We start from the raw sequence: 12,799 nt of genomic DNA on the forward strand, positions 1-12,799 counted from the left end.
AACGCTCTCTTGTTCTGACACTGTACATAACTGATACATCCGACTGGCCAGCTATAAGTGTAAAACTCAATAAGCGTTGTAAATAGTCAAAGTAATTTATGCAGCTGCTTTTGATATGGTTAGTGGTTTTGTGCGGCCTGCCTCCTATGCTATATGTTCGTCTGATGTGTTAAAATCACACTCACGGTTGTTACCTCAAAGCTGTCAAGAGCTCGACGCGTCAAAGCAGGCAAGCAAATACATTGCGACTCTTTCCTACTGACACACAAAGCCAACGATTATTTGCATATTTTCTAGCGCCTGTAGTTTGTGTATGAAGCTCAAGTTTCCTGTGGGGAAATCATGGTGGTTATATATAGCGTTCTACAGAAAGCTGTAGTCAGTGTTTATGGACAGTAACTGCCTCCACGCCATGCAGCCTTTCATCTATCATTTAATTCGACCCGAGTTTAATAACTCACGCATAACATACTTCTTTTCGATTTAAAAAAAAACAAACATTTGGGTGATCAGTGTCTTTCAGCTCTTTAATTTGGTGCTTTCGTTGTTTTATATCTGCGTAATTGTAATCGATTCGGGAGGATTTGCTCGTAGCATGCTGCAATTGCCTACACGTGTCACCTCTCAGTCCTCAGATTGTTCTCTCTTGCATTTTGTGCAACTCATGGCTGATTTGTTACGTGCCGAACCAATGCGAACTGTTCTAATCTCAGTGAATGACTGTTTGTTAACGTAAAGCTTTTGAGAAAGGCCGTGAAGATAATTGTTCACCACAGCTTTCGGTGGGCTATGATGTGTACAGATGATGTCACGGGCGCCACGTTGAAGTCGACACATTGAATGTTCTGTTTCGGGAGTCGCCGCCTCACGTGTTAAGCACAGTGACCTGGTATATCAGCTTAAATGTGATCAGATTCACACAAAACGAATTGACTTTCATTGGTGAGTTACTTGTGGTTCAAAATAATAAGCCTGCAATATCAAATAACTCACTGTGATGATGAATTTAGTGAGTTGCGAGTAGTACTTTCCCCATTCGTGATCTTTAATGCAGTGTGGTGAGTCTGCATACTGCTTTCAGCCGTCTTCTCAAGCTCGTCTGGATTTCTGGGATTGTTTGTGCCTCTGAATGTCTGTGCAGCTATGCTCTGTAATGCACTGCGAATGCGTTTAACAGCTGGTGACTCCTCCTCTTTCCCCTGCTATGATGCTGGTGTTACCTTTACCGTACATCAGCACTGATCAATACAGTGACAGCACACTTCCCCGAATCAAACTATCACATAAGTGATGACTTCATTTATCCCCAGATGGGTTGTTTACAAACTAGCAAGCTTAAAAGACAGAAATGGCGAGCCATATCTAAAACCATTTCTGTTATACAAATGTCGAAATAAATGATTCAAAAATCATTGTGTTAGTTCAGACAACGTTTAATATTGTAATATTAACGAGCCTTTGTCATGTTGATGAAATCGCTGCCCCTTTGAGATAACGAATCTAATGCTGCACGCCTCTGAACCTACAAAGACTGTTTGGGTATCTTAATACCACATTATTAATAGGCCTTAAAGTGGGATTTCTGGGTATGTGCTCGTCCATAGACGAACTATTTTGGTATTAATAGCTTCTAAAAACATTGTTCTTTTTTTCCCTAAAGTCATCCCAGAATATTTTCATGCGGAGTAAGGTTTGTTGTGCTTATAACAAGAAAAGCTCCAACTGAATATTAATTTAAAAAGTGTTTTCCCCTATCCTATTTCCTCATTAGAACCTAAATTGTGCAGAAATTGTATTTGTGCAAGTTTTAATTGTGCAAAAAAAAAATTTGTAAATGATTGTTGGTAACCAGCATGTGTAAATGTTCTAGTCACTGAAACCTTTATGCAAATGACATTACATAAAGCCATTTATTGAATAATTGATTGGACCGTAGAGATGGCGGCTGGGACGGTTTTTCTCCTTTGTGAAGGAGTCTTTAAATTATTTCCTAATACCAGCACAGATTTCATACCATGTACAATTTTCCATTGTAAGACAGTCAATCATTTCAATATTTCTCATTGAGAAAACCTGTTTAATGCTTGTTACCTGCTTATGAAGTCACAAATCCAAGCACCAAACTGGAGATGGAGTTGAAACGATTGTGGCTCAAAACTGTTAAGACATTTGCCTCATTTTGCTTTTCAAGTTACTGAATTTGAACATCTGCGGTTGTCAGATGCTGTAATAAGTCTTTTCACTTGTTGTTTCCTCTTTGAAATGTTACGTGGGAACTGTTCATGTATTCTATATTCAATAATGTGTTGGGAAATCTTGCGCTACGCATATATTTGTGTAAAAAAAAGAAAAGAAAAAAGTATGCTACTTGTGAAGAAGGAACACGTGGTCCTGAAGGACTCTTGGACTGTTGGGAAGCAGATCTCTGCGGCCTGAGCTCCCTTTCCCGGATGAGAATCACTCTCTGGGAGTTTATTTCATAAAGGGACGGAGAGGCTTTTATTTTTCTGAATTGTCTAAATACTATATTATATGTACTGGAAAGAGACAAAACTATTTTTCATCTGCACATTCTACTTTCTTTGTTTATGTGATAGATATTAATCTTGTTTTCTAAAGACAAAAAAAGACTCGGAACTAATATGAAAACAAATAAAAGGCTATTTTGTTCTTTACCTTGTTTAATATTCATTTTGTCAGTATATATCTGTCTATATATCGTGTGTGTGTGTGTGTGTGTGTGTGTGTGTGTGTGTGTAAGTGTGAATGAATAGTCACACATTTTAATACTGACTTGTGGTTACTGACTTGTGGTTAAAGAACATACATTTTTTGAATTATAAAGTCTTAGATGTGTATACCGGTACACAGTTATTCACAAATGTAGGGCTATAACTGATAGGCTTGTGTGGTGTGTATACAAACACACACAGGCCTCATGTAGAGTAATAGCAAAAAAGATTACTAAATTATGTATAACAGCAATTTAATGTTATTGGTCTCGCCATACAAGCACTGTCATTTAAAATATCATTTGCTTGATAAAAAAAAATGGATTATCAAGACACGAACGAACTGCCTAAAAAAACACTTGAGCAAAGAGCAAGATATCCATATATAATCCCTTTTTTTTTTTAACCTCAAAAATTGGATGATATAATACACGCCTCTTCCTGGTGTGTGACTGAAAATTAACACACACAAAAAAAATCCCTGAGGGACTCTGTTTTGTATGTCATGCCTCCTCCGGGACAGCAGCCCTCAGGAAGCAGAGAACAGATATTAATTAAAGTCAGGCTATAAGACCCGCACACAACACTGATTAACCAAAGCCCACAACACTCCTCAAAAAACTCACTTTCATTTCTGCAGAAATGCAAACTGAAAGAATGATGAAAGCGTCAGGCTTATTTTACCGCGTTGACGATGTTGGCGCCGTAAGCTACAGAGAAACTGGGAAGAACTGTTGATATGAAGAGATGCAGCCGATATACGAACCTGGAATAACCTTATGAAGATAAAGCATGTTTTAGAAAGTTTGTCAGGTAGAACTTTTAGTTCATGAACTATGGCTGTGTGTTCAGGATAGTAGCTACATCAAAACCTACTGCATTTGCTAGAATGTGAAGTATACACTAGGGTATCACTACGACGGAATAACAATGAATAATAACTCAATAGAGGCAGTCAAATAAAAGTGCAGGACCAAAATCTAATGATTCTTCTTTGTAAATTAAAAAACAAAAACAAAGCAGAGACTGTAGAATAAATGATATTTGAGAGCATAAGGCCTTGTTTTATTGCCCTGGTGCCTTGGGCGCAGCTGCAGATGCTCATAGAGCATCGGGTCGCTGCCTTTATTGCGCTGAATGGACTTCATAGCTTCACGCTGCAGGTTTGCTTTAATTGCACCTCACCCAAGGTCCCACAGATGAAGATCGTCAGTAAGGCTCATTAACTCCCAATTAACAGTCTGTTTACCCCAGCCACCACCTGTAAGCGCTCTCGGTTTATGTCTGTTCAACATGGATCCACAACTGCAGCAACAATAATCTTGTAGATTAAATGAACACGCTCCAGGGTGGAAGATGAAAATATGTGTCTAAACGCATATCAGGGGACTGAATACGTGACTCCTCTGTTTGGTTTATTAACTGCTGATGTTTAGTTTTTTGACAGCTCACTATCTGTGTGGATATGAAGGCCTGATAATTGGGTTGTTCTTAGAAACTGTGCCTTTTGTGTATTAAAATTGTTTTTTTATTTCATTTCATTTGAAAAGGTTACTGTTGAAATTATTATAATTGAAAATTAACTTTGAATTGAGCATATTTTCTCTCTTCAGGCCCAAAGTACAGGAGATGTAACCATTGTACCTAGACATATTTATCTTCAATAGGCCTATAGTGGTACTGAGATCATGCTGCATTCACACCGAGATGACAACATGTGACATTCCTAGAATTAATCTGCAGCGGTCACGTGGTAAAAGTTGAAGTTTTACGAAAGTTCAGAGTTTACATGTTGTAATTATGAGTTTTACGAGGATGTGAACGTTTTATTGTAATTACGGTAAGTCCGACATCATGGCGTGAACGCAGCGCACCTTACGATGCTGTGCGTTATATCTCCTAGTTGCACTAAACTAACTTAAAATATTGACTGTTTTCAAAAAGGTTTCCTAAAAACTCCAGATGACTTTCAGTCAAAGAATAGCTTAATAATAGTTACTGTAGCCTATATTTGGTTGTTTTAAGACAAATCCTAAATTGCTATTTTAACTTTATTACAGTAATAATGTGCGATTAGCAGTTTCTGCGGTTATCACTCCGCCCAAGTAGCAGTGCTTCGCCTTCAGAGAATATAGTTCCCAGTATTTATACGGATAAAATATGTCTGTGTCTCATGTGACTTTGTTTTTTGTACACTCTGTGACTATACAAATCACAACATGTAAATAGGAAAATGTTTGCGCTATTTTGTCACTTATTTGGATTAGTATGCTAGCTGCAACCATTTACATCCAGTCTTTGTGCTAAGCTAGGCTAGCGGTGGGTGCGTCAAACAGACTTATAGCACGCACGGAGATGAAAAAGGTATGTATGGACTTATCTAACTCTGGGGGATAAGGTGAATAGGCTAAAGTCCCAAAAAGTCGGAGTGTTCCTTTAAATGTAATTGTGATAAAGGGGACCTAAAAATGTGCTGAAATAAAAACTAATTAATGTTTTATGTTTTATTTTGCACTAAACACTAGGTTAAATAGCATCAAATCTGTCATATAATTGGACTGATTTTTGTAAATGGGAAATTTCAAAATCCAGTAATTATATCAGTTGTAAGTCATGGGGACACAAATGGCACCAATTCTTGAAAATGACCCAATCACCATATCAATTTGAAATCTCTTGAAATGGTTCATTCTGTAATAATTAATCTGTCATTTTGAGCAGGTCTCTGAAAAGCCTGAGACAGCACGGTTAATTAGTGTCTGAATATTGGTTTCATAAGAGGTAAAATAGTTCTGCAGTGATATTTTTCTGTGCTACTTATACAATGACCTTTTCCTCTGTATAACAAAAATGAGTGGAGAAGAAAGGGGAAGAAAATGAGGCTGCTTTAAGAAATGAGAAGGAAAACCTTGTTAAAAAATTCATAATAACTCAGAATAGAAGCTTGTATGTGATTGTGCAAAGCCAGACTTCAGATTCCTTTCAAACCCAATGTGAACCAGAGTCCTGCAGTGATCCTGGTTTCTCTCTCTCATGGGTTCCCTTCTCCTCGCTCCAGCGCTCCTGTGTCCTTTAGCATATACTGAATTACAATGACCTATTTTGTCAATGTCGAGCCCTAACGAGGAGAACGGGCGGTCTGCGGCGCTATGACAGTCATTAGAAGCCATGACTGCAGCAACGTCTCATGAACGCAGCAAACATCTTCACATAAATAACTGCACTCAATCTACCGCACGAATGAGACGAGACGGTGGACATAGCATATCAATATACACAAATGTAATGTGTTTGATTGTGCAGAGGTTTTTATTGGGTTGTTAACTTTAATATTGTGGTTATTTGCTTTGTGAGCATACGAAAGATTTAATTTTGACACTTTTACTTCCCTTATAATGATAGTCAATGTTTCTAGTGCATTGCTATGCAGTTGCTCTGGCATTTTGACTAGTTTCTAGAGAATAAAAGACAAATGTGAGGGGTGTTTTTCCGTGCAGCACTCACAGTGTGTTGTCGTGGGTGGTTGTCAGGGCATTGCTATGCAGTAGCCAAGGTGGTTTCTAGTGGTTGCTAGGGCATAAAGGACCAATTTGAGTGGTGTTTGTTTGTGCACAACTTACTGGCACATTTCTGTGGTGTTTGTCAGTGGTTTCAGGGTGTTGCTATGCAGTTTCTAAGGTGCTCTGAGTGGTGTCTAGTGCTCATGCAGTTGCCATAGTGTTCTGACTGTTTACTTGCACAGACAATGGACAAATATGAGTGGTGTTTGTCTGTGCAAAACTCACTATCACAATGCTAGTGTGTCGTGGGTGGTTGCCAGGGTGTTGCTATGCAGTTGTTAAGGTGTTAATGAGTGGTGTCTAGTGCTTTGCTATACAGTTGCCATAGTGTTCTGGCTGTTTACTAGAGCACAAAGGGTAAATGTGAGTGGTTTTGTCTGTGCAGCAAAATGCTAGTGTGTCATGGATGGTTGCCAGGGTGATGCTATGCAGTAGCCAAGGTCTTTTGAGTGGTTTTTAGTGTGTTGCTATACAGTTGCCATGGTGTTCTAACTGTATACTAGTACACAAAGGACAAATGTGAGTGGTGTTTGTCTGTGCAAAACTCACCAGTACAATGCTAGTGTGTCGTGGGTGGTTGCTAGGATGTTGCTATGCAGTTGTTAAGCTGTTATAAGTGGTGTCTAGTGCTTTGCTATGCAGTTGATAGTGTTCTGACTGTTTACTAGAGCATAAAGGACAAATATGAGTGGTGTTTGTCTGTGCAAAACTCACTGGCACATTTCTGTGGTGTTTGTCAGTGGTTACAGGGTGTTGCTATGGAGTTTCTAAGGTGCTCTGAGTGGTGTCTAGTGCTCATGCAGTTGCCATAGTGTTCTGACTGTTTACTTGCACAAACAATGGACAAATATGAGTGGTGTTCGTCTGTGCAAAACTCACCATCACAATGCTAGTGTGTCGTGGGTGGTTGCCAGGGTGTTGCTATGCGGTTGTTAAGGTGTTAATGAGTGGTGTCTAATGCTTTGCTATGCAGTTGCCATAGTGTTCTGGCTGTTTACTAGAGCACAAAGGGCAAATGTGAGTGGTTTTGTCTGTGCAGCAAAATGCTAGTGTGTCATGTATGGTTGCCAGGGTGATGCTATGCAGTAGCCAAGGTTTTTTGAGTGGTTTCTAGTGTGTTGCTATACAGTTGCCATGGTGTTCTAACTGTATACTAGTACACAAAGGACAAATGTGAGTGGTGTTTGTCTGTGCAAAACTCACCAGTACAATGCTAGTGTGTCGTGGGTGGTTGCTAGGATGTTGCTATGCAGTTGCTAAGGTGTTATAAGTGGTGTCTAGTGCTCTGCTATGCAGTTGCTATAGTGTTCTGACTGTTTACTAGAGCACAAAGGACAAATATGAGTGGTGTTTGTGCAAAACTCACCAGTACAATGCTAGTGTGTCGTGGGTGGTTGCTAGGATGTTGCTATGCAGTTGCTAAGGTGTTATAAGTGGTGTCTAGTGCTCTGCTATGCAGTTGCTATAGTGTTCTGGCTGTTTACTAGAGCACAAAGGGCAAATATGAGTGGTGTTTGTCTGTGCAAAACTCACTGGCACATTTCTGTGGTGTTTGTCAGTGGTTACCAGGTCATTGCTATGCATTTGCTAAGGTGTTATAATTGGTGTCTAGTGCATTGCTATGCAGTTGTTATGGTGTTCTGCTGATTGTTAGGGCATTAAAGACAAATTTGAGTGGTGCTTGCCAATGCAAAACTCACTGGCACAACGCTAGGGTGTTGTCGGGGGTTACCAGGGCATTGCTGTGCAGTTGCTATAGTGTTCTGAGTATAGCTGCAAGGGGATAGGGCAAGTTTGAGTGATGTTTGCCTGTGCAAAACTGTGCTGTGAATCCACATAATTTGATATAACACGTCTGTTTTTTCCTTAAAAAAATTATACAAACATCACAGAAAGAGTCTAATAATAGATGTTTGAACATTCAGATTTGTTCTATCATTACAGAACAGACACCTCCGTCTCTTCTCGAGTTCACACTGATCCCCAATGGCCTTCACTGAGTCAGATGCATGGCTCATCCTTTTACACAGCACTTCATGATTCAGCACTCCAGCCTCCAACTACACAACTACATCACAAAAAGAACACACAACACAAAAGCACCATACAGCACTGCATTGTTCAATAAAGAAAAGTAATAGCATTGAAAGGTTACTTGGTTGAAATGCAGCTCGAGCCTCATGAAAGAGCACATGTAGGACAGACTTTTCTCTGATCATGGTATTTAAAGGAAACTCACTTGGCTGTGTGTGTGTGTGTGTGTGTGTGTGTGTGTGTGTGTGTGTGTGTGTGTGTGTGTGTGTGTGTGTGTGTGTGTGTGTGTGTGTGTGTGTGTGTGTGTGTATCAGCGGGCCTCTGAAGTCACAGGCCTCTCCCACGGACCGGCCCTGTGGGAATTAATATTTGCCTGCTTAATCCCTCTTAATCCCAGATTTCAAAGGATGTGATTGTTTTTCATTGAGCGTGACAAAGCTGTAAAACAGCCACAGGTTTCTCTCTGAGAGGACATTAATGACAGTTAAAATGGGCTGCATAGTTTTTATTTAATACTTTTTTTAATACTTTAAATAGTACTGCTCTATATAACAAAACATATAGGACCAGGGCAATCTGTCATTATTATTACATTATGAAATATTTTTTTAGATATTTTTTAACAAATTATATATATTATAACTTAACTTTGTTTTTATTAGGTGTTCAAGCACGAAGTGCTGAAAACCTATTGTAATTGTAAGGATTTTTATTATTATTATTATTCCGCCCTAAAACGCGTCGTGCAGACCAAACCGTAAGAGCTAGAGACTTGATATTTGGGATTAAGGTAGCACAGAAATCGAGGAGAGGTTGAGAGAGTATGAGCCCGATTGGCCCATAGGTGGCGCTATAGCAACAAAAACGCGAAAGTGATCATAACTCCTAGACCCTATGTCGTAGACTCAAGTGTCTTATATCATTGGAAAGCTGGACTCTTGACTTAAAAAACGTATATCTCCGATTTCATTTCCGGTATGCAAATTTTTCCGCTATTTCCGGTTTTAGCCAAAACCTACTTTTGCGAACTAGTCCCTGGTTTTTTACCCGATCGGAACCAAACCAGTGCTTAAATGTTCTCTGGAGTCTGAATATCAATAATTATCAAAAAAAAGTTGAAATTTCGATTTCCGGTTGCTAGGGGGTGCACAAACATTCGAAGGAGGCGGAGCTAATTTTACTAAAATGGGTATAACTCGTGAACGAAATGAAATATTTTCACCAAACTTGGTACACATATGTATGAGCTTAATCTGAGGTCACAGTAAAAAAACCGCGTCGATCTAACACTAGGTGGCGCTATAACATTAAAAAAACATAAAAGGGGGTGTGGCCACCTGACCGTTTGTCCGATTGACTTGAAAATTGGTATGCAGTGTCTTGGACCAAGGTACCATGTATGTGTAAAAGTATATTGGAGTATCTCAAAAAACATGGCCGCCATCGGCCAATGAAGTTTGAGCACCTATTAAACAAGGTTACCGGAGGCCGATCGGAACGAAACTCGATGGGCATGTTCGACTCATGGCCCAAGAGGTCTGTAAGAGTTTTGAAAGAAATCGGCCACTAGTTGGCGCTAACGAGTTTTATGGCTCTGTAATCACGTGGTGTTGCACACATCCCCCCAAAATGCATATCAATTGATAGATCTCCTCATGGTGAACAACTTTGTCTCTAGAACCATTGCTGTCAATCAAATCGTTCATTAAATATTCACGAATATGTTAAAAACCTACTTTTGCGAACTAGTCCCTGGTTTTTCGCCCGATCAAAACCAGACCAGTCTAGGACAATTCTCTGGACTCTCTAGATCAATAATTATCGAAAAAAAGTTGAACTTTTGCATTTTTCATATGGCTATAATAGGGTCATTAAGAAAAGGTGCTTAGCAAAATACACTCAAAAGCCTATAAATCATAAATAAAAAGTCAGAACTTCATAAAAATTGGTGTGGATATGTGTCATAACATGCTGAAGAAGCATGCACAGTTTCATGGAGATCGGACAATTGGTGGCGCTATAACTGTTGAAAAGCTTTAAAACCATGTATTTCCTATGGTAAATTGCCTGTATTGGCTGTAAAAGGTGTTTCCCATCTATTATCATATAATCTTTATATCATAATGTTCAAAATCAGTGCAGTACAATTCTCTGGACTCTCTAGATCAATAATTATCAAAAAAAGTTGAACTTTGCCCTTTGCTTCGCTATAACAGGGTCATTTATAAAAGGTGTGTGTCAAAACACACTCAAAAGCCTATAAATCATAAATAAAAACTCAGAACTTCACAAAAATTGATGAGCATATGTGTCATACCATGGTGAAGAAGCATGCAAAGTTTCATGGAGATCGGACAATAGGTGGCGCTATAACTGTTGAAAAGCTTTAAACCCATGTATTTCCTATTGTAAATTGCCTTTATTGGCTGTAAATGGTCTTTTCCATCTATGATCATATAATTTTCATATATTAATGTTTAAAACCAGTGCAGTACAATTATCTGGACTCTCTAGATCAATAATTATCAGAAAAGGTATAATTACTTCATTTGGATGGCTATAATAGAGTGTAAATCGGATGGCTATAACAGCTATAACAGCTTGGATGGCTATAACAGCCAATAAGTGGTATTTTACTGCCCCCTGCTGTCATTTCATCATACTGCTCTCTAATATTTTTATATATAATTGATATTTAGACTTTATTAAATCATTATTTTAACATTTACAATCACATTTTACAACAATAATAATAGGAAAATGTATAACTTCTTCATTTGGATGACTATAATAGGATCACTTCAATATGTAGCCTTGACCGAAAGCCAATATCTTTTCAATAAATGCTCATAGCTTCTTAAAAAAAGGTCAAGAACAGCTATAACAGCTTGAAAAAAGGCTAACAGCCAATAAGTGGTATTTTACTGCCCCCTGCTGTTTAAAAAAAGTCATTTTGTCACACTACTCAACTATAATTAATATTTAGACTTTATAAATTCACTATTTTAACATTTACAATAACATTTAGTCAAAAATCGTCTATTGAAGTGACAATTGAGTCACATTGGCTCCTGAAGTTCCAAATGTCTCTATCTACATCAGAATGAGCGTGTGTAGATTAAATTATATGAAAAACATGGCCTATTGTATAAGTAGGCTGTAATAGCACTGTTGTCCACTAGATGGAGCAGCAGCATTAGATATTTTTAATCTTTTTTTATATGATTTTCACAATAACATATCCCAAAAATGTGTGTGTGTGTGTGTGTAAGCAGGCATTATGGAGTTAACATGAAAAAAATGGTTTGCTTCAGTGGAGAATACTGGAGAAACAAAGTAGTTGAAAATGAAAGTGAGCCAATAAGTGGTCTTCTACTGCCCTCTGCTGGCCACTCTTCTTATTAATAGTCTTTTTTTGTATATAGACACTATAAAATCACTTATATAACAATTACTATTATAACACATTCATATTTTGTCAGCGTTTATCACTTCAATTGTTCTTATGCTTCACATAATTGCTATCAACGTGGTAAATCACGGTAAATAACGCCAGAAACATGGTAAATCATAGTAAAAAAAGGTAAATCATGCTAGAATCCTGGTAAATTATTCTAGAATGTGCTATATCATGGTAAATCATCATATAACATGGTATATCAAGGTAAACTATGGAAAATCATGTTACATTCATGGTAAATCATACTGGAACATGGTAAATCATGAAAAATCACACTGAAATGTAGTATATCATGGTAAATCATGCTTGCTACATAAAACTTAATGTATTTTGATGCTTTTGTGCTTAACGGCCTTAAAGGCCTTAACTGCTTGAACACCGCTAAAATGCTGCTTGCAGCTTTAATTATTATTATTTTTATTATATATACATGTAATAGCATAATATTTTCTATTAATATTTTTATGCATTTACATAAATGTATTTTCATTATTATTATAATATACTGATGGTCTATATTTATATATATTTATATATATATATATATATATATATATATATATATATATATATATATATATATATATATATATATATATAAATAAATATATATATATATATATATATAGCAAGAACGAAAACATTCTGGCCAAAGTGTATATATATATATAATATTTTACTTTTTAAATATACTTTGGCCAGAAAAAAACTTTCGGGTCTGTTTTGCTTTAAATTATGTTTCAGATTGAATAAAAATTAGGCTCTATTGAAAGCATCTGTGAAATGGTGCTGATTACCACAGAAAGTCATTAGATGTTTGTGAAAACACAATCAAAAATTGTGTGCACAGTATTTTTAACAGCTAGAAAAATGGCCCCACCACCAGAACGATCTACAGATCAAGTAAAAATTACTTTTAGCATGAAAAAAAGTGCTTTAACAAAAATATGAGCTGCAAGTTTCATAGACATCACTGTCTATTTTTTCCTCAGATTTTTCAAACTATGATTTAT

This window comes from Rhinichthys klamathensis, unplaced genomic scaffold (assembly GCF_029890125.1).
Source record: "Rhinichthys klamathensis goyatoka isolate OS25496 unplaced genomic scaffold, OSU_Roscu_1.1 h1tg000231l_1, whole genome shotgun sequence".
NCBI classification, from domain to species: Eukaryota; Metazoa; Chordata; class Actinopteri; order Cypriniformes; family Leuciscidae; genus Rhinichthys; species Rhinichthys klamathensis.